The sequence below is a fragment of the Typopeltis vanoorti genome, chromosome 12 (genome assembly GCF_054136105.1).
Source record: "Typopeltis vanoorti isolate ZY-2024b chromosome 12, IOZ_Tvanoo_1.0, whole genome shotgun sequence".
Lineage (NCBI taxonomy): Eukaryota > Metazoa > Arthropoda > Arachnida > Uropygi > Thelyphonidae > Typopeltis > Typopeltis vanoorti.
The window spans coordinates 110084656-110108719 of record NC_143560.1 but is presented as its reverse complement, the minus strand read 5'-3'; the positions used below and the strand labels follow the sequence as shown (position 1 = coordinate 110108719).

Genomic DNA, 24064 nt, shown 5'->3' with positions numbered 1-24064 from the left:
GACAGAAGTAAGAGATCCAACACACTTCAGCTGCTTAATAGATCTCAAAAGAAACATATCTATAGTTCTTGAATAAAACACTAACTAACGTACGAACTTTATGCTAGCTGAAGGAAATTATATAAAACAAACAGCCGTCAAGAACATGAATTTTTCAATTTCCACCACCTCTCTCTCAAAACAGTGTAACCTAAACGACTTGAACTGGGTTATATGTTCTATTAGACTGCTATGTGTTGATATTACCGTTCCTGGAAAAGAGATCTCAGATGAGAATGAAATCTCATTCATACAATACACTAATTATAAAACTAAACCTACGGTATTGGCAATTAATTAATTATTATTATTATTATTATGTGACACCTCCAGGGAATCAAGACTCATCGAAGGAGAGTGTGCCAACAGCATCAAACGATAACCCCTTCCAACTACTAACCACGCTCAAACTGGCTTAACTTTTAGCGTGAGCCATTAATAGCAGAGGCTCTACCAATCGACCAACCTTTTGCTGGCAATCTCGCATCTATCTAACAGCGTGGAAACAAGCTTATATCCAGCCTGTTTTCCGGAAAAATGGAGTAAAAGTCAGCCATCAAACCATCGTCCAATGGCTCTCATTTTTATACTTGACACACGTTGGACTCCCTGATACCAGTTGAACACCACCTGAATGTCACAGCCCATCTTATATTCTCGAAAATAATGGAAAGGATCATCAACAGGCAACTGCTTCATTACTCAGCTTTACCAATAACTCAATGATCACCGAAAAGGATTCTGCAATTCTCGCTTCACGGAAGATCTGGCATTATACACTTTCGGACACAAGTCATGGAAAAGTTTGGAGAACCTCTAGTGGTCGGTCTTGATATTTCGAAGGCATCTCATCGAGTCTGGCATCATGACCTTCTCACCATGTTACCATCGTATGTTATTCCTCTCCTCTAATCCATCTCGAGTGGATCGCCAGCTTCCCTCAGATTGTTCATTACCGCCATGGCAGAAAATTTTCCTCTCATATTTCTCAGTCAATGCTGGGGAACTTCAGGGCTCTGTGCTTTCACATACGCTCTTTCTCCTATACATCGATGATATTATCTGACATTCAACCTTATTCGTGGCTTTGCTGATGACAGTACACTTCATTCCTATTTTTCATTACAAAAACTGTAGTTCTCAGATGACTTAAATGATCACCGAAAAGGATTCTGCAATTCTCGCTTCACGGAAGATCTGACATACGCTTTCGGACACAAGTTCTATAACCAATGCTTTAAACACCGATCTCTTTGTCATTTTCAAGTGAAGTGAAGATAACCTGGCGAGTTCTAATGACACTAGTAATTCTGTCTCATTTCTGAAAAAATAAAATAAAATAAAATAAAAAATTACCCCCCCCACACACACTTTTCACAACATTCTCTTTGCCAACCAGGATCTTTTTTTCTTTTCTTTTCTTTTTTTTTTTTTTACTTCCTGGATTGATTTTACCATCTAGCCTATTCTGGTACGTACATTACTCACAGCCTCAAAAAAAGCTTGGTATTATTTTCATTCTAAACATAATTTTTCTTCTACTTAACTGATAACAGTTTACAAATCTGAAATGCACCATACTTAGAATATCTCATTTGGGCTGTGCACCAACCCTCCCTAGGAACTTCAAAGTATTCGGAAGAGATCCATTCACTTAATAAATAATCCCTTTAATCACCTTCCTCCTTCCCTATACTTTCTCCCAGTGATTACAATCTCCAAGCTTTTTAAGAAATTAATCAATAAATTCCTTTCTTCTTTTCTAACAACCTGCTCACAGGCAATACAGCTGTCTCATAGGTATTTGTATTTTTTTTTTTTTTTTACCTGCTCCAAAAACCTTGGTCTATTATAGATCTATTCGCTTAATAGATAACCTCTTTTTCGACCAAATAAATAAATGAAACGCGCGCACGCGCACACACACACACATATATATACTGTATTACCAATATGTGCAAAATTTACTGTATTACTAATCAAGTGCAAAAACGGTTATAAAAATAAAAACATTATCTGTTCATTCTACTTTTTAAAAGTAGCATCATGTTTTTTTTTTTTTTTGATACTCCCCAATAAATATTACGCACTCATCCCTCTGTATTTCACTGTTACAATTTAAGAGAAATACTAGCGAACATTATAATGTAATATATGGAAGGGAGGGGAAAAAAAGGGCTTTCTTAATATACAGGGAACTAGTACTGTATTGGCAGTTTAAATAGTGAGCAGAAAAGAAGTGCGAACTTATCTAAAGGGGGGGGGGGAAGAAGAATCCTCGGCAAACCAAGATTTTCGCCTCTCTCCAGACATGCAATATAGGAAAAAACGTGAACAGTCACACAGTATCAATTATGTGATTAGTCAATACCGAGAACAGTCATATTTACCCCTAGGCTCAATCCGACAAGTTCCTTAAAAGCGGTATAGTGACACCTTTTAAGTACATCTACACACACACACACACATAATGTGAAATAAAAATTCTGATATGTATAACTTTTTCAAGTCTTTTTTTAACTGATACTTTCGCGTATTAAGTGCTAACATTTTAGTAGTCAGAAAAAATTCGTCTTTCGTCTAATCTGGAATCCCTTGAATGATCGCGTAAGAATCATCTGACCTTTTTTGAAGGATGGAAAATCCTTCCATCTCCGTATGAGACCGGCTAACTCACCTTCAGCTGAATAGTTGTTATACATTATATATTGTTCTTCACATTTGAACGATTCGAACCAAAGTGAGAAATGAAAATAAAACACTAATAAATGGGGTTTATATATATATGTGACTTTTTTCACATACTGCATTATAGAAAATTGTAAATTTAAGTATCTGGATCCCTGTTCTTGAGACCAAACACACAACTTCTTCGAATCACTTGAAGCCTCGAATAAGTGGGACAGTAGTCTCACACCACGCGATGAAGTTTATCTCCCACCTAAAGACAATCACAAACATCCATGCTCACGAACCGGCAACCTGTTTGTTGGATACGCTGCCCATTCGGCCAACCGGAACAGTTGGCTTGTACTCGCATCGCTTACTAATCTGTAACACACATTCGTGATACCACTAACTCTTCGCCTCTTACCTTTGTCCAAGATTTCTATATCCACAACCCCCGAAATTGGGCACAGAGAAGTATGCAGTTCACAAACTCAATCCAGTGAATTTCTATTCTCTTGAAATTCTGGCTAATTCATCAAATATACAATTTAAATAAGGATAAAATTCCAGAAACACAACTAAAACATAGGCAAAGTGGATATTAAATCCAACATTATTTTAAAGCCGAATATTTGTAGAAACTATGAAAGTTTCTAAAGTTGACCTGAGAGCTAACGAGAATACTAATCTCAGCATCCCCGAGTTGCCTTAGTTTGGACTACTTAAAACAGCGCTTCCCAAACTGTGGGATACTAGTTTTGTTGAGGGAGTTGTGAAATAATGAAAGCAAATTTAAAATGTTTTAAAACTGAGTAGATATTTTTTTATCTTAAAAGAAACGTATTTAATTTTTTTATTTCTTTTTTGTAATTTTTTATATTGTAATGGAAAAAATCACACATTAGTGTTGGTTCACCAATTTTGCTTCCTGCGTGAATCTGTATTACGATTTTTTTGTTTTTTTCGACGGGGGCAGTGAAATATTTTAATTTTTCCAAAGGGGCCTTTACATCCATAAGTTTGGGAAGTACCGACTTAAAAGACAGACGCTACTCAAGCGTCCATATATTCGCCTTTTATTAGTCCTTTCGATAAAGGTTTCACTGGCCTGACAGCTATTTCGAACTGGCTAGTTCTCTTCAGAGACCACAATTATGCATAAAGGGTCTGCACCAAAAACGACGCGATCCACAGACCGAGAGTTCATTCGTTAAGTGAACTCTCGGTCGGTGCGTAAAAGGCAAAGCGGATAATTTTACATTGCCGAAATGAATGAAGCCTTTTGGCTCTTTCTTTAGTAATTACTTTCACGCAACAACCGAGAGTTCACTTACGAAAAATACATTTCTCTAACATTTCGATTTCCTTAGTACCGAACGAGTTTTTTTTTTTTTTTGCCCTCTTAAGGTTTTTGCCTGGTCTTATTTGTAAATTTGCAAAAGAGCTGTCAAGCCAATGTACGCTTGGGCAGCGTCTATGTCTTCTAAGTAGTCCAAACTAAGGCAACTCGAGGATGCGGGGATTGTATTCTCGTAAGTTCTCGGGTCAACTTATGAAAAACTTTCATGGTTTCTACAAACATTTGGCTTTGAAATAATGTTGGATTCAATATCCACTGTGCCTACGAAATTAAGCCTTTTGGCTCTTTCTTTAGCAATCATTACTAAAAAAAAAAAAACTTTTTTTTCTGTTGAACTGTATTTTCAGAATTAAATATCTGATTCCTGATTAGACCTGAAGATGCTGAAAAATCTCCAAAACGCATCGACTCATCTCGTATATAATAAATTTTATACGTTTTTTTTCTTTTTTCTTTAATTCTTCAATGTTTTTATAAATGCATTGCCTAACTCCGCATCTGTAAAAACTAAACATCTTCTATGAAATCAGGATTGATGATTCATCGATGGACAACTTATATATTAAGTGGTTATGTCCAAAATCCTCAATCCTATTAATTTAAATAAACTGGACACGTTCGTTTGAACAGATTACACTTTTGGGAATGTGAAAAAAAAAAAAAAAAAAATTAAATAAAAATAAAAAATGCCACGATCACAGTTATGCTTATTTCCTGCTATTTATATAGTAATAATTTTAATAAAATTAAATAGCATATTTGTCTTAATAACAATTCACAAAATACATTTACACAAGTTTAATAACTGTAGGAATTCATCAAATGGGCCAGTGTGAACACTGGAAAAGCACGGCGACTGCATAGCATAGCATAGCTAACTCACCTTCGATTTCAATCGAAGGTGAGTTAGCCGATCTCATATGGAGGTAGCAGGGTTTTTTCTCCCGGAAACTCGGGTTTTTCATCCCGCATACATACAAATCGGCCCTTCAGAACACACGCAATTTACAGACAAAAATTACTAGTTGTGGTGGTGTTGGAAGTGGGCGGTAGATGGCGTTGATGGAGATGATTCGTAGTAGAGGTTAGGTGTAGAGACAGTTGTAGATGTCCTCCCACGATGAGTCTTCGGACTCCTTGGAGGTATCAGGAATAATAATAATACACAAAAGTGTGAAATGCCAGATTAAGGTATATCACTATGACGAACTAACTCAGCGTTGAACATTAAAAAAAAAAAAAAAAATTAGCAGTAGGTGAGTTGTATACCAAATATCATCACTGAATCCCAAGAAATTGATATACATATAGCGAGATTCTCTCCTCCCCTACCTCAAACATGGTGACTGCATATTAAACCACTGAATACTTTTTAAAAGCATGCAAATTTTATCACTGATAAATAAAGTGATAAAATAAAGAAATACATTGAATACCGTTCTCACATTTCGGATGGTGTCCCCGAACAGCTCTCGAAAAATCCGTGACTCAGTATAGCAGAAAGCAATTATGCTTATCAAAAATCTATTTCGTGCTTTCTAAGGATAATTTCATGGTCACTGTTCATCGGAGTTGGCATCAATAATTCTGCCACTCTATCCTAAATCTGTTATGACATAAAAGCGGTTAATCATAATCCCTTCGTGCACCTTCCCCCACATCCTTTTGCTACCTACTACCTTTTGGAACAGTTTAAACCGAATATTAACGAGTTTCTTCTTCTTCCTCTTTGCCCAGGATATCAGGATATAGACAACCCCACGCGTTTCAAACATTTGAAACGCGTGGGGTTATCTTTTTTAAAAAAAGGCAGACTTCATTGTAATCTAAAGTACACGGTTAACAAATTAAAAACTTTTATTTCGGAAATGAAATTAATTTAACGATTCTAATGCTGAATCTAACACACACACACACACTGTGTGATCGGAAAATTCCATCAAGTAAGAATTTTTTTTAACACCTTTTCAGTTTTAGAATTTTTTATCATATATTAGTAATACTATTAAAGTTTCAAATTACTGTCACTTAAATTTCTTCTGGCATTATTTGAGCTACACACAAACATCAAGGAACACTGTAAATTCAGTTAGTTCGCGCTCTCACCAGCAAGCAACGCTCAAACGCCTTTTGAAAACTGTCGTTATCTTAATTTACTATTATATCTCATTTAAAAGCCAGAAGCTGTAAAATAAAGGAAGACATTTCTTGTTAAGCAGTAACAAGACATCCCTTGTGCAATAACAACAATTTACTTTATTACTTTAAGTGTGAAACAGGGGACCAAGATAAAAAATAGGCTGCTCATTATTGCTGAACGTTTAGTAAAGTTAATTTGATTCAGCAGACTTGAGAAAAAGGTCGATATAACTTTAGGGTGCCACTGATCAGGAAAGAAGCACGTAAAACACCGATTTCTGTTTTTACTCGTAAGGGTGTCTGGTTCTATGAAAAATATTTGATAACGTACCCAATTCAGAATCTTAGATAAGATCTTCCAACAGCATGGCATCATCACCAAGATATGGGAAACCGAGGGCAGATGAGCCTGCTGCTTACGGTATAGACAGAAAATTATCGGCATCAGGTAAGAGCATTTATGAAGCTGTCGACACACCTTAACGGACTAAACTAAAGAAACTAAACGATCTTGCAAGAAATCTAAATTTATCTAACAAATAGCTTTAACTGCTTGAACATTGATCAATGGGATTGCAAGGCTCAGGAACAATGCTTCCTCAAATTGGAAAAGACCTGAATTCGGTTGTCATGACGCTTGGAAAGAAGTCAACAGACTGTAAGTAGTAAACAGCCATGGCGCCCACCTTAATAAGGTGTAGGACTTACTTTCGCTGCTATGACCGTAGCAATCCTTAGGAGCATACTTTCCACAAGCGTACGATAGCGATTAATGAGAATTTTCGACCATTCTTCCTGTAGGAATGTAATGAGGTCCTGGACTGTTGTGGAGCGAATGTCACCCAAAGCTCCAGTTCATCCCAAAGATGTTCAATAAGGTTGAGATCAGGGCTCTGTGGAAGCCAGTCAAGTATCGTGACGTTTATGTCCACAAATCTCTCAGTTACAGCAGCATTCTTATGACACGTTGCACTGTTTCGCCGAAAGAGACAATGGTCAGTTCCATTATCTTCAAAGTAGGAAGCACTGCATTGTCCAGAATGCTCAGATACCTCTCGAAATTGCTACCACAAACAGAGGTCAGAGGACAAACTAGGACCATACCACCACCTCCAAATTTCACAGTTGGGGTTACGTACTCTGTTAAGCTGATAAGATTCACTGGACTGCCACACCAGTTCATCTTCCCGGTAGAGGGTGTAGTGTGATTCGTTGCTCCATAGCTCAACTTTCCAAGCTTCCAGGGAGGGGTTGCATATTGCATTCCTACCATAGAAACCATGTTGTGAGCCTAGGTTCCGAATGTGTTTTGTGCAGATTCGTTTTCCAGCTGAAGCCTGAAACAACACATTCAATGCGTCAGCCGAAGAATGGTAGTTTATACATATTATCCTTTATAGCACCGACGGTCACGTTCGGTGAGTGTGGTGGCCATCTACTGCGGGTAGCACTTGCAGTTGACTCTCTGCGCTTCCATCTCAATATGGCATCACTGATTGTTCACCTGGGATGGCCCAAATTTTTAACAATTTGCCGAACAGATAGACTTGGATCATGACATCCTATCACAACTGCTCTTTCAACCTCCGTTGAATTTTTTCCAATTTTTCGAACTCCGTCAGTTCCCTTCTCGTAACCATTTCACCCGGACACATGCACTGAAGGAGCATCATATTCCTCCAATTTAAACCGGCTACAAACACGTGACTCGTTACATGCCACGGTGCACCTTGTCCATGGGTATGTACGTTGACTTTTTCCAATCAGTATATACATATATATATATATATATATATATATATATATATACAAAAAAATAAATGAAGCTGAGATAGCCGATCTCATAGCGGCAGCAAGGATTTTTTGTTCCGAAAACTTTTTTCATCCCGCATGCAGGCAAATCAGCCAGAGTACATATGCAATTAGACAAAAATACTAATAGCTGGCAGTATATGATGTATATTCTGATTAGTATAGCTAGAGAACTAAACAATGTAGACGATGAATGGTATGGTGTGGAGCGTCTCCTCCCACAATGATTCTTATAGTATCAAAATATCTCAATAATACCTACTCTCCAACCAACAGACTGTCGGTTCGAATCCCGCCTTGGGCATGAATGTTTGTAAACGCCTGCTTTTGACGACCTTGTATAGCTCCTCGAGTTTATAAGACGCGTCTTTTTTTTTTTTAATAAATAAATAACAATATTTTGAAATAAAAATGGAATTTGTTGCTGCTGTGATTAAGACAGCATTTTTATGGAAATGAATGGGTCAAAAAACGTGCACGTGTTCCTGCAGTTTGTATTGCACAGTGTCTTCCATACCTCTCGCAGACTCAATAACTACGGAGACTTAAAAATTATACACAAGCTAATGGAAATAGTACAGTACAAGGGCTACTAGATTTGTCATAATTTGAAATAATTTCATTACTGCTGAGTATGCAAGTAGAATATAGAAAACTTTGCCTATACTTAGGGGATATTAGGTCAACGATGGAGCATTACGTCAAGAAAATACGGTTTATTGAAAAAAAAAAAAAAAAATTGAATATTTATTTTAAATATCTAACTGTAAAATTCCAGAGGCGGAACTTAAAAATGCATGTCTGATGAACCTCAAATTAAGTATTAAAAAATAAACAATTCAAAAAGAAGCATCTCGATAAAATGAATCAGAAGTTTGCAAAATTACTCAGAGATACTGCTGAAGTTTTTTTTTCTTCTTTGTGTGTGTGTGTGTGGGGGGGGGGGAAACCAAGGGGAAAAAATTACAATGAACTAGATCAGTGCTTCCCGAACTTCTGGATGTCAGAGTCCCCTTTGAAAAAATTAAAATATTTCACGGCCCCCCTCGAAAAAAAATCGTAATATAGACATATATTATTACAATATTTATTATATTTATATTCAATACAAAACATACACAGCGAATATTGCAAAAATCAAATGCAAATATTACATTTTTAGCATCTTACATACACATTTGACATGGCACATTATCTCATATTTTTATATAGATAGATATGTTGTTATTGTACATTTGAAGTACAGCACATGAAAGGTAAAACGATTAGTAATAAAGAAAGAATTAAAAACATAAAAGAAGTTTAATAACAATTTAATGTGATGGATGTGTTTCAATACTGCTACACCAATATGAGGTGAAATATTTTAAACTGCAATTCTTAGATTTCTGCTTTGAAATGAAAGTTATATGAGTAAGCATATATTTACTAATATTCATTAAGCGCCGAAATACGCAGGAAGCAAAATTTGTAAACCCACACCGATGTGCGATTTTCTCCCTATTAAAATATAAAAAATAAGAAAAAATAAATAAGAAAAATTAAATAGGTTCTTTTAAGATTAAAAAAATCTACGTAAGTCTTAAAACATTTTCAATTTGTTTTCATTATTTCACGGTCCCCAGTTTAGGAAGCGCTGAACTAGATGATCGACTACCACAAGATACGGAACGTTCCGAAAGTCACTGACCATTCTTTTCTTAGCCTCAATTCCTTCTTTTCTGAAAACATTGATGCAATAAGTGATGAATAGGGGGATAACAAAAGAAATGGGATGCTGAATACATCGAGAGAATAATGTTGGTTTCTTCCGAGATAACAAAGAGGTAACGAAGAACTTATTATTATTACGGGCAACTCCAAGGAGTCCTTAGACACATTTTCTATCATACCTTGCCTTGAACCCATTCACAGTCATGGCTTATACACACTTTTAAATTAGTGCAAAAGAGAAAAAAACAAAACAGTAAAATGTGCAAGCATTTGAATTAGGTTTTATTATATTATTCCTTTGATCCTGCATATTTTGAAATATATTTTATCAAGATATTTAAAATGCAACTATCCCCCCCCCCCACACACACACCCCTTTCTATGGCACGTGTGTTAAGTCAGTTAACTGCTGCGTTCATCTAGCATAGTTTTCCTTGTTTGGACGATGAAAAACTCTGCTGCTTCCGCATGAGACAGGGTAATCCGTGCGAGAAGGAAGGAATTTCAGGCGGTGCCGATGGAAAAATTGAAATACTATTTGAAAATAATTAGAAAAAATCTAATTAGATCAAAAATAATTAGAAAAATCTAATTTAGAGCTGTATTATTTATAGACGGAAGCTCTTTTTTTCATGTAATCTTACACTAACTCTACACGTAACCCGTATAACTCATTTTAAAATCAAGTTTAATCTTGATCTTTATTCCGAAGGATGGCAGACTCAAGAAAATAGAAACAGGTTCCTAGACTTTCAACGTTCTCGTTTCCTCGTTTCTTTTATAGGTCAATGAACACAAGGAAGTTTCGTTTCGTTCGACTTACTTTCGCTGTGTGAAGGAGAATCTGCTAAGAAAAAATCTCCCGAATATTTTTACTTTACCTCTTCCTGAATTGAAGGAAGTAAAGAGAGTTTTTCTGTAGCGGATAACTTTCCCTACTTGGAAAACAACAAGGTTGTCGAGTACTCTTACAAAAGGATGTTTCTGCCCATAAATTTTTTCCAACATGTCTTGAAAATAGTTACATGAAACACGATTTAAAAAATTTACAAGAGGAAAGAAAAAAGCTACTGTTCTCTGCAATCCCATGCTGCGCCTGGCCGGACATAGGATTACACAATGTTTCAAAATAGATAAGCAAATTTGTGGTGTTGTGCGTATGAAGTTTAGGGTACACGTATAAATTTCACGAGATTAGTCGGGGACTATGACAATCCGCTTCAGGTCCCCAATAAATAAAGTGATAGTCTCTAAAAGGACAATGAAAATCATTATTTAAAGAGAGGCATAAAATAATGCCACAGTCTCAGCTCTCTGGATTATGCAATCCTTAACCTGTGCACAGTACAGTATACACGTAAGAGAAGTTTACTAACTTCCATGGGCGGGATTCACAAAGATAATGTTGAATGGATATGTTCATTTAGGAATTATCATCATTTTTAACTGAGCTATGACGCACAAAACACTACGTAAAAAATACTAAATTAAATGCTACGAGTGTATTAAACACTCGTAGCATAATTAATCACTGGTTTAATCTCAATGCCTGATAAAGCCAAATAATACTGCTGCCTCAACCGCATCACTGGTTTAAAAGGAATGGCATGGAGTAAACATGAATACTTGGGAATACAATACACTCTGTTTAGAGAATTATATCTTTAATATGAATACAGAAGTAACATTACATGTTTCAATATATATTTGAAATCGTGGAAGCGCCCTGAAAAATTAATAGAGAATACAACAAAAAACAAAAGCGTATAGAGTCTACTAAACTGAAGCAGAATTTGATGATCCTCGGTTTGCAGAGCTGCGCAAAACCGGATTATATGCAATGTTTTTTTTTTGTTGTTGTTGTTATCAGTAACAACAACAAAAAGCATTTTGAATAGATTTCAATAACCAGTATGTATCCGTGTAATATCAGCTAGGCAACAAAATTTCCCTTTTGGAGACTTAAACCTTCACTCCCATTGTGTGTTATGCTTGATTCGATAAATGAAGAAAAAAATTCCTAATTTGCGCGAGTATGTGTGTGTGTGTGTGTAGGAAAAATAAAATGCTGCTATGCCTTTTGATCAATGAGTTAAAAAAAAAAAAAAAAAAAAAAAAAAAAAAAAAAAGACTTTAGTAAAATATTTCAGATTAAAAAAAAAAAAACAACTCCCATATGCATAACCGTTATATTAAAACAACATGGTTATTGGACGTTTGTGAAGCTAACAATTTACGCATGACTTTTTTTTATGCTCATGTTACAGAATGGTCTTCTTCTCTCTTCCATCATCTATGTGGATGATGATGAGGCCGAATGAACTCTTTCCACTTCTGTCTGTCCCAGGAGAGTCCGAACAATTCTGTCCAGTCTGGTGTCGCTTGTTGTAATTTGGTTTTCAGGTCCTCTTTTATTTTGTCTATCCATCTAATTCTGGGCCATCCTTTGGATCTTTTACCTTCCATCGTTGTATTCAGGGCTTTAGATGGTAGTCTTTCTGTTCCCATGGCCAAACCATTGCAGTCTTCTTTCTTGGATTTTGTCTATTATTGTTATTTCTTGTTTTAGTCGTTTCCTTATGTCTTCGTTTCTTAATCAATCCAACGGAGATACTCCAAGTAATCTTCTTAGCCAACCCATTTCAGTAACTAATAATTTTTTTCTCTTCAGCCTTTTTGAGATTCCATCATTCACTTCCATAGAGGAGTATTGGGAAGACCATTGTTTCATAGATTCTTACTTTTGTTACTTGTTTGATGTCTCTTGACTTCCATATTTTATTAAGTCATTCAAAAGTTTGGGATGCTTAAATGATTCGTCTGTTTATATCTTCTGTTATTTCACCATTGTACTCAATAACTCCTCCAAGGTAGGTGAAGTTTTCTACCTGCTCTAGACTATCAATTTCAATTTTCAGATTGGTGCTTCTTTTTCCTATTTGCATAATTTTTGTTTTGTTTATATTTATGTTTATGTTTAATCCGGATTTTATACACGCCTTTATTTTATCAGATATTCGCTGTAGATTTTCTTCTGTGCTTGCAAGTAATGCAATGTCGTCTGCAAATTTTAAATTTGTTACATTTTCCCCACATATTTTGATTCCGGAGTCTTCATTGTTTAAGGCCCTTATTGGTTGCTTCTTTCAGTGTAAGATTAAACAGGTCTGGTAACAGATTGCATCCCTGTCTTACTCCTCTCTCTGTGTGGAACCAATTGTTTAAGGTGTCCTCCATTCGTACTGCATTTTCAGATTTCTCATACAGATTCTTTATTATTCTTACTGTTTTGTTGGGAATTCCAAATTCTTCCATAGTTCTCTTCTACGGATTGAATCAAATGCCTGACGAAAGTCTATGAAATTTATGTAGCAACTTTGGTTGTACTCTAGTGTGTTTTCTATTAGCTGTCTTAAGGTGAATAGTTGATCAATTGTGCTTTGTCCTGGTCTGAAACCTGCTTGTTCTTCTCCTAGTGCCAGTTCTATATATGGCTTAATTTGTTTTTGGAGTACTTTCGTAAAAACCTGACTTACTGAGAGGCTAATGCCTCTGTAATTATTGCATTCTATTTCCTTTTTTGTATACAGGAGTTATAACTGATTTGGTCCAATCAGTAGCCACTGCTTCGTTTTTGTAGATCCTTCCAAATAATGTTTTTAATGGTTCCAAAAGTTGTTCCTTTCCTGCTTTTAAGAATTCTGCATGTATTTGATCAATGCCAGGTGCTTTCCTAGTTTTGAGTTTTTCTATGCTGTGTGCTATTATTTTTTTGGTAAAGATATTTGTTTCCTCTTCCATTTCAGTGGCTGGAATCGTAACATCCTGGGAGCTGTTTTTATTATATAAATCTTTGAAGTATTCTTCCCATCTGGCCTTTTTGTTTTACTTTCAATTAGTTGTTCCTCTTTGTTTTTGATCATTATCATTTTTGTTGTCAGTGTCTTACTAATTTGGTCTATTTGCTTATATAATCCATGAAGGCTATTTTCCTTTCATAGCTTTTCTGCCATTTTGCATTTTTCTTCTAACCAGTTATTCTCGTCTCTTTTAACTAGTTTTCTAATTTCTCTGGTTAATCTATTATATTCATTTCTATACTGTTTAAACTAAATTTTAGTTTCATGCTTTTCCTTTCATCACTTAACCTTTTTACTTCATTTGAGATCCAATCCATTTTACTTTCTCTTTCTGTGTAACCTACTGTTTTTTTCTGCCGATTTTAATATTATTTCCTTTAATTCGCACCAATGTCCTTCAATGTTTATATTCTGTTTTGGTAGTTCCTTCAGGTTTTTATATAATTCTAATTGATATTTTCTTAGAATCTTGTTGTCTTGTAGTTCTTTTACATTCAGTCTCCTTTTTGACTCTAAAAGTGCTTTCAGATTTTAACTTTATTCTTAGGTTTGCTAATACTAGCTTGTGGTCTGATCCACAATCTGTAGAAAAGGATCCGCAATTTAGGATACTTGATTTCCATCTTTGGTTTACAATAATATAGTCTATCATTCTTGGTTTGTCTGTCTGGTGATATCCATGTCCATTTTCTTTGGGGGTTTTGGATGTTTAAAGCGAGTGTTGGTTATTGTAAGTCTAAAACAGTACAGAACGGTCTTAGTGGTCTGCAAATCCCAACCTTCAAAGAGTCAAACATGTGGTATTCAAAGATAGCTGGATGTGAATAATGAATGAATAGAAAAGAGAAAATGCAAAAGCAGAATATCTATAGTAAAGTGAATGGAGGAAGTTTGTGAGAGAGAACATCTACTATACCTCAAAAGTGAGAGCAGTGTTCTGAAGTTGGATAGATTTGGAGATTTACGGTGTAAAAAGTGTTTAGAGCAATCGACGTCAAATGTCATGGCAATTACGGATGTGATGTTTCTGTACTAGATGAGAAAGTGAACCCAAGAGAAAAGTGATATTGAATGCAGATCCAAATATTATTATTATTTATACAAGTACTCCATGGAATCAAAAGACTCATCATGGGAGACCCACACTATCCTTTAACACAATGCCTATCATACATCTTCTTAAATTTATTCACTGTTGGGGCACTCATCACCACCACCACTGGCAATCAATTCCACTTATTCACCATTCCCCAAGTAAAGAACCTACTTTGTACACCCTTACTAACCACACTGTTAGATGACTTCCAAGTGTGACCCCTTGTTTTCCCTATGTACTGAAAAATTTCTTTTGTGCTAATCTTATACAATCCTTTTAGTAATTTTATAAGTTTCTATTACATCTTCTCCTATCCACTTGTCAGCTAAATGCAACTCGCACACCTTTAATTTATACTCATAGGGAACATTCCACAGACCTGTCACCAGCTTGATCACTCGCCTTTGAATCCTCTCCACCACCTCCCGATCCCAAAGAAATGCAGGTGACCAAATCTGAACACAGTAGTCAACACGGTCGAATAGAGAGGGATACTAACCTCCCTTTTAATTATAAATGTGTTCTTCAATATCTAAGTAATCTCTGGACTATGTATGCCAACTTTTGCAATGTGTCCTCTGACTTTCAAATTTCTACCCACCACCACTTCCAGATCCCTAGCCTCATCAATTTCCTGCAATCCAATACCATCAATATGACACAAAGCAAGTAATATTTTCATTCTAAAGCGATTACCTTATATTTCATGTTAAATTGACAACCATTGTCCTTTGCCTGCTGCCAATTTATTTAAATCATCCTGTAAAATATCTGCATCACCTTTACAAACTATTGTCCTCCCAAGTTTTGCATCAGCAAATAAATTAATATTGCAACCCCCCCACCACCTCAAATTTTCTCATAGATCATCAATGTAGAAAAACAGCAGTGGTTCTCAAAAAATAAGCAACATGCAAGGAGAAATGAAGCAAGATCTTTCTTCCAAGAAATATAACATGGTGGTGTTTTAGTAGCATTGAAATTCATAGATTCCCAATGAAAAATGGTAAGGAGATTACTGTTTTAAGACATTGATTATGGAAATTTTGCCAAATACAAAATAGGAATATAGTAATGTCATCAGTAAAACCATGGATAAAATTTAAAGTTAGTGAGAGAAGGTCAATGTATAGAAGAAAACATGTAGATAAAAGTGCAGAGTCATAGAGTACTATGGCACTTATGGAAAATAATCTAGAAAAGAAACAATCTACCATGACATGCAATGCAACCTCACTTCAAATAACAGAAGGGAGTATGGTAAAGATGGTAGAGAAGTTTGCATGTCAGAGCCAATGAAATGCCAGGAGTAAGAAGTTTCTAAAAACTTTTCCATGGCTTCTATAGAATAAGGGTGGTCAAAACCCTCACTAATTAATCTGTGTACCTTTAGGTAGTGAAGAAGTTGGCAATTAAGAACTTCAATTACTTTAAAGAGAAGGCCAAGGCAATGTGACAACAATTTGATGCTGACTTTCATCACCTTTTTTTTTTTTTTTTAGAGACAGGTTGGATAACTGCCTGTTTCCAGGCTGATACCAAACGAGTATAACAGCTTGTATAGACAATATAGGATGGGTTATAATTCAAGCTTCTTTGGTACACTTGGATGAATTTCATCTAGACAAGGAGTCTTACAAATATTTAGATTACCAAAGAGTTTTCTGATATAGTCCCAGAGAGAGAGAGAGAGGAAGGTAATTTTCTTCCCATTTAGTGTAAGATGATTAACCTTGATTTTTATATAAGAACTGAGAATAAGACTGAACCTCATAGCTATAGCAAGAAACCAGATGCTGTGACTGCCATTTGGACAAAAAATGAGAAATGAAAACATTTATTCCCAGGGCTGAGGGCTGTGAAACAGTTGATCTATAACAAAAGGAAATGCAAATTTTACAGAATGTTGCTTAGAGAAGAGCTAACCTTGACAGTGTAATTTGGAAAGAGAGCTGGTTTAGAAAAGGTCTGGAGTGTTGGGACAATGAAACGCATTAAAATATCTGTAAAAAAAAAAAAAAAAAAAAATGTGTAACAGGCTGACAGGAGGTTGTTCAGCTTTCCTTCAAACTTTATCTATGAGGCTAGTCTGAATTATGAGTAAAGATATATATATATATATATATATATATAGAAAGTATATAGAATATATATGCATATATATATATATATATATATATATATATATATATATATATATATATATATATATACACACTACAGTCTCAAAGATGATCTTGGTTTGGGTAATGTGACTAGAAAATTAATCTATAGAGATATATACTCAAAGAAGTTGGCATTATGAACCTCTTTATTAAGAGTAGTAAGAAGCAAATGAAAGTGATGCAAGAAACTCTTAAGCCAAAGCACTTAGTGGGGGATTACAATGTTCCTCTTAGAGAACTGGCAAAGAATGTCAGATTTGACTGTGTATATATTTCATCCTTTATAAAGAAGAATCATGCAGAATGTAGTCAGGATAGTTGAAGGAACTGTAATTGTTGAGGGTGACAGCTGGAGTTCAGTTAAGAATAATAAATCAAGTTTTGATGCACACAAATGATGGTGCATGTCATTAATTTATGTTGAGCCCCAGATGCTGGCAAAGTGGAAGTATTTTTATGCAGATTTTGATAGTTATTTTTAATCACAGTGTCACTATTATTTATTATGGTGTATTTCCTGGTTGATAAAGTTAAAATCTTACAAAGCAGGAAAAACAATGGATGTACAAGACTTGTGGATATGACTCTAGTCTGAGTGAAGCTTTGAAGTGCCCTCTGACTACTCCCAGACATGACCTGGCAGCACAAGCAGTAGCAGGATTATCTGCCAGGTTGATCAAGAGGAATGATCACCTATCATGGTCATTCCAGTGTGTACTACCTAGCAGATGGACTGCATAACTGCCATACCTAGGTTGGAGAAAGCACTGGCTCACTAGACAAAACATAGCAATAGCCATTTCAGGCTTCCAATATGTAGAATGGTGATGTTTCATGCAGGTGACAAAAGTCATCTACCACACTGAAGGATAGTGAATATTTTCTCCAGTCACAGAATATTTGCTAGGCAGTACTCACAAAAATATTCATACCATAGGAAGGTGTTGTTGTTGTTACTTGGCTATATATTGTATGTCACCAGTCAGTTAATGGGCACAATTTATATAATTTATAGTTGTTGGAAGTGGAAGGCAGATGATGAATAAAGTAGAGAGTACAGTAATGTGCAAGGACTCCACTCCATTATCAAGGATGGCAAAAGAACAATTTGCAAGGAAATGCTATAGGAAGTATAACTGCAGCTCTGGAGAAGATAGAATGAACAGAAGTCATGATCAATATCTATTGCAGCTAACCAGATGATAGCTGTTATATTGAGTCTGACCACCTTTGCAATATATTCTCCAAACTTCAACTGCCTATCCACCATCATCTTGAAGTCACTTTTCTTTTCCACTTCTTCTAGCAGAGTCCTACTAACAGAATACAGTCTTCCATCTGTAAGCTCCAAAGTTTAATACTCATGCTTAGCTGCATGAAACAGTCATAATTCCTACTCTTTTATCCACTCATTCACAAACTATTGAAATCCTTCAGAAAAGCACCGATACATCATTATTATTCCCCTCAACTAATCATCTTCTGAAACCAACTAAATACCGTCCTACAATCTGTATTATAGGAAGGCTATTCAACCTTTACTGATAATGAAGGTTGACAAACAAATTTTAGACATGCTCTCTAGAACAGTTTATATTATAGTTATATGCAAAAAATAAAATTCTTTTATGAAATGAAGATATGATTTAAAAATGGTACTATCTATATAAATTAACAGGCAATAGAATAGATCAGCTTGTGATTTATCCAATGACCAAAATGATGCATGAATCAATAACCAAGATAAAAATAAACCACAATCCATTCAATTAAGTTAAGAATTAAAACAGTTTAAAAACTAAAGAAAAAGAACAAGGAATAAAGTAGCTTGTGATATGTACAATGAAAGCAGCATGATGGTGTGCTGGCTGATTTGTAGGTACTGTCATCAGACTGTAAACCAATGATCAATGTCCTATATCCTCTACACATGAGAAACTCATGTGTAGAGGATATAGGAGAGGATGGCTTAATTGTGAGTGAGCAGGAGGTATATGAGGAAATAAATAAACTTCTTGTTAATAAGGTAATAGGATTTGATGACATATCACTGTGCATTTTAAGGGAATATTCTATATTCATATCTTATGACAGCACAGGTTCCTAGAGAGTGGGAAGAAGGTAAAATTGTTCCATTGCATAAAGGTGGTGATCAAGTTGTGACTACAAATTATAGGCCTATTTGTATATCTGGAGAGTTGTGGTGAAGATACTAGAGAGAGAGAGCGGGGAGAACTAGGATACAGAAATGGGTCGATAACAGTAGTAATCTCTGTGGCTGTCAGCATGAGTTTGTTAAAGGGAGATCATATTTCACTAACTTACTTTTGTACTATAGCATGTCTTGGAGAAGGAAGATGCACATACAGTGGTATACTTAGATTTTGCTAAAGCTTTTCAGACTACTACATGATAACCTGTTAAATAAACTGAAATGGATGAGATTGGATAAGACTTCTGAGTTGGATCACTGACTGCTATCAGATAGGTATAAGAAAGTTGTATATGGGGTGCAGTATCCCAAAAGAGGAATATCATTGCTGCAGGGGTCAGGTTTTGTTGTTGTTAATGATACTGGGATAGGTTTAACTGGTGATACACGGCTGTTTGCAGATGATGCAAAATTGGAGAGCGCCAGACAGAGTCAAACAGATGCTATAGCCTTAGAGGATTTGAATAGTTGGCATGAATGGGCAGGTAAATGGAACTATCAGTTCAGTGTCGCAAGATGTAAGGTTTTGAAATTTGGTAAACAACAATGGGATGCAAAGTATACACTTGGTGGGAAAAGCAATTATCAAAACTGTCAAACTATAAAAGGAACTAAGTTAAAAATTTGCCAGGGACACAAAGCCTAGCTACACTACTATTGATAAGTAATTTCTTTTGTTAAAATATGAGTAACTAGTTTTCCAAATATCACCTTCACGATACTTTTGATCACAATCTTCACAGTACTTAAAAAAAAAGCTTGAAGCCCAACAATAATGGGCAGCCTGGTTGGCTGCGTGGCTAGTGCACCCACTCTCCGACCAATAGGTCGTGAGTTTGAATCCTGCCATGAGCATGGACATTAGCGATTGTCTTTAGGTTTCATCGCCAAGTATGAGACCACCTCTGCTTACTGAAGGCCTGAAGTGGCTTGAAAAAGTTGGTTTCTATAGTAGGGTTTCCAGACTATGTAAAAATTGGGAAAAAAAAAATCTATATATATATATATATATATTTTTTTTTTTTTAATAAAGAGATTTAATGACTAAAACCGAGAATAATTGTAAGGCTTCAATGATATAAAATACTAATAGTTTCTTCTTTTGACAGCCTTTTTCAGGTGTCTTCTAAAAATAGGAAACAGCAATAAAAACACTGAAGTTTAAAACTGAGAAGTACAAGAAAATTGCAGTACATAAATGACATGAAAAAATGTTGTATTTACATTTAAGATGTTAAATGTAAATACAACATTTTTTCATTTAAGTGAAATCCATTTTTCCATAAGTGAAAAATAACAATAAACTTAAACTCAGTTTAAATTCTTCCAGAAATTGAAACTGTTTACATTATTATCACCCGCAAACCAATATATAAAAACACAGTAGATCAGATCACTTCTATAACAGACTCCTCTTCAAAATTCAAAAGAAGAGAGCTAACACATAGGCATAACCTAGGTTGTTTTTTAAAACAAAGATTCAAAAGGATAAAGTAAAGCACACATTTCTCAATCTGAAATTTAAAAAAAATTTTTTTCATATATCAACAATGTTTATGTCCCTTAATGAAATTGTTTAAATATGAAAATATCAGTGAGTAAGAGTGACAGATAAATTATATAATACTATCATTTCTACTAAATACTATTTGTATAGTTCACATGCTTAACTACTCTGTTAATAGTACAAAATTCCAGAAAATTGGAAACCTATATATGTTGGCTCCATGAACTGTGATTCTGATAAAAGATTAAAAAAAAAAATATATGCACTATAAACTTCACAAAAAATAACAACCAAATAAATAAATAAATAAAAAATCCTAATAATACTCTCACAAATAATGACATAATTCAAATGTATCTTTTGAAGATTATTCACACATTGAACAGCAATTTTCTTTAATATATTTCTGTAGTCTAAAAAATCAACTATTAACATATGAAGCCTGCATGCAATTTGATCTCTGTGGCATTATATACAATTAAACCACAATAAAAAACAGAAGAACTGAACCCATTCAGGATTCTAATGAATCTCAAAGAAATTATACAGTGTATAATCTTTTTTATACAATGAAACCTGTGATGAATTCATCACTAAAAAACACACGTACTAACCACAGCGATAAGTTTTTAATACATAAAATTTAAATTTATGTATTAAAACATATCACTGTGGATAATAGTGTGTTTTTTAGTATATAATCTTATTCTTAAATAATAGAATTTTCATTCAATATATAAATTGCTCTCATTATTCAGAAAAGCGATTTTGAAAATAAATTAAAAAAATCCTATAAAGCTTTAAATTCCAGTTTCGCCTTTCTTATTTTTTACTTTAAGGTCAAAAGTTCTGTTTCATCTAGTTCATAATTATAGTTTTTGTCATTCGCAATTTTTCAACATTTTATTTCATGAATATGAAATAAAATCATATTTATTTCATGAATATGTTCCAATTTAAGACTGTGAATGGAAAAAAATGACCTAATTTTTCCTCTAAAAAATGCACCATATTCCACCATTTGTTTCTATTTCTATTATTATGTGACATCTCCAAGGAGTCCAAGAACTCATCACAGAAGGGCACTCTACTTTATTATACACATTTCACCATCTATTCTACTACTACATAATTCTTCACATACAGAGTATGACGTCACTACTACTACTACCACCATCAACTGCCTGTACGAATGAGCCTTTACGTCTGTAAATTGTGTGAGTCTATATGACTGATGTTACTGTAGGTGGGATGTTACTTTCTTTCATGTGATCAAAGATTATGAAAAACTGTGGAAATAACATGCACCCTTGGCATATACTTCATTTTACATCAAACCATCTTCTGGTATTCCATCAATTCTAATTGATGAATTATAATTTAGACTATGTACTGCTCTGTATGATGTTCCATTTAACCCATATAGATGAAGAATCTTGAAAAGGCTTTCCTCTGGCCACCTTGTCATATGCCTTTTCCAGATCTCAAAACCTAAATACAGTTCCTTATTTATATTCCAATGATTTTTCAAATATTTGTTGTAAAGTGAAAATCTGATGTTACCTCTACAGGGTGTTCGGGATAAATTTGACATATTTATAATTAATTATATTTTTCCGTAAGTTACATGTATTAACACACACTTCTCTTCATTTAAAAGTTTGGACCCTTCTTCATTCATATACAAGATGTCAGAAAGGATGGATAGCTGGAACCCACCTGAATCATGGAAGAGAATAACTTGTATCATGATGATTCGTGCCCGCCATCAAAATAAGGATATTACGACTGCTGCCCAATGCTCCCTGAATACAGTAAAAACAATCAGGCATGAACTAGAGACTTGCAATGGTGACTACGAGGATGTAGCAAGAAGAAAGATCCCTAGCAGACGATCTGATTGCGTTCGTACAGCAGAATTCCTCGCAAATCTGCAGGAACAGGTGTTGAAGAACCCTGGCATTGGAATTCGGGCTTTGTTCGTGGAGTTGCTAACTGTAGTCAAGCCCTGGATAACAAGGGTAGCCAATGGTAGGCCGTATGTATGGCAGCAGGATTCGGCCCCTTGCCACACCTCTGGGAAAAGTCAAAAATGGTTGTCTGAAAATTTCTACGACTTCACCAGTCCAAATGTTTGGCCTCCAAACTCCCCAGACCTTAACCCCATGGATTATTTTGTATGGGGCGCAGTTGAAAAAGACACCAATCGCACTTCCAGTAATACAAAAGCCCAGTTAATGGATAAAATTAAAACAGTTTTTGCGGCCCTTCCCAGGGAGACTGTAGCATCAGCTTGTTCGAGGTTCCGAAGCAGAATTGAAGCTGTGATCGATGCTAATGGTGGTTATTTTGAGTAAATCTTGTTGATAGTATTGTAATTAACTCTGCCTGTAATGTTTTTTTGTCAATTCATTAAATTTAATAGATACAAAGAAGATTTTCTTTTTCCTTACGAAACTGTCAAATTTATCCCGAACACCCTGTATTTGACTTGAGCCTAGCTTGTTCTCCGAGTTTCTCTTCCCCAGTTTTTCTGAGCCTCTTATCAAGAATGTCTGCATAATCTTACCTTGAAGACTTAGTAGTAGAGAGCAAGAAAAAAAAAATGTCCAGCTCTCTTCTATTAGATGATATGGTAAGTCATAGAGAATTCAGTAAAATTCATCTCTTGACCTTCTCAATGTTTCTACATCACAATGAAAACTGAATGACCAAATATCAGCTAGTAGTCCAAGTGTAGTCTGAATGGTGCTTTATACAGTGGCACAACCACCTCTTTATCCCTACATGTCAGTGTACTCCTTATCATAGTGACAATGCAATGTGCAATATTTGCAATGTACCCTTCTGAATATGTCTACTGTCAACCATTCCCCCCCCCCCAAGATCTCAAATCTCATCCATTTTCTGAAACACAGCTCCATCAATATAGTACATAACCTTATATCTCTGCATTCTAAAATGCAACTTCACATTTCAATATTAAAATTACAACCTTACTCATTTGTTCACACAAAAAGTCTATTTAAATCTTCATGAAACAATTAACATCAGCAGCAGAAGTACGAGGATTAAGTCGAGCAGAAAGAGATGTGTGGTAGAGTAGTGTGCCCCCCCCCCATGATGAGTCCTTCTTGGAGGTGTCATATAATAATAATAATTCCCAGGTGTACACCACTGGCTACCCTACTTTTTTGAGACACTGTTCCATCGTACACAACTTGCTGCTGTCATTCAAGAACCAGCCAGTGTTTCTGCATCACAATGAAAACTGAATGACCAAATATCAGCCTAGTAGTCCAAATCTCCAATCCATCTAACCAATATACTATCCATTCCCTTCCTATTTAGCTTGTACGCTAATCTATCATGAGGTATTCTATCAAATGCTTCTGCAAGGCCTAAGAATATTACTGTATATCAAACTCCCTTCTCTAACACATCATGAAATGCAAGTAGACAACAAGGTTTACCCTTTATATTAAAAAAAA

At 35.2% G+C, this 24064-nt stretch overlaps 1 protein-coding gene across 1 annotated transcript in view; it reads right to left on the bottom strand.

Annotated features, from left to right (window-relative positions):
- Positions 1-24064, bottom strand: part of RPA2 (Replication protein A2) — a 102535-nt gene that overhangs the window by 77624 nt on the left and 847 nt on the right. The window lies entirely within an intron of this gene.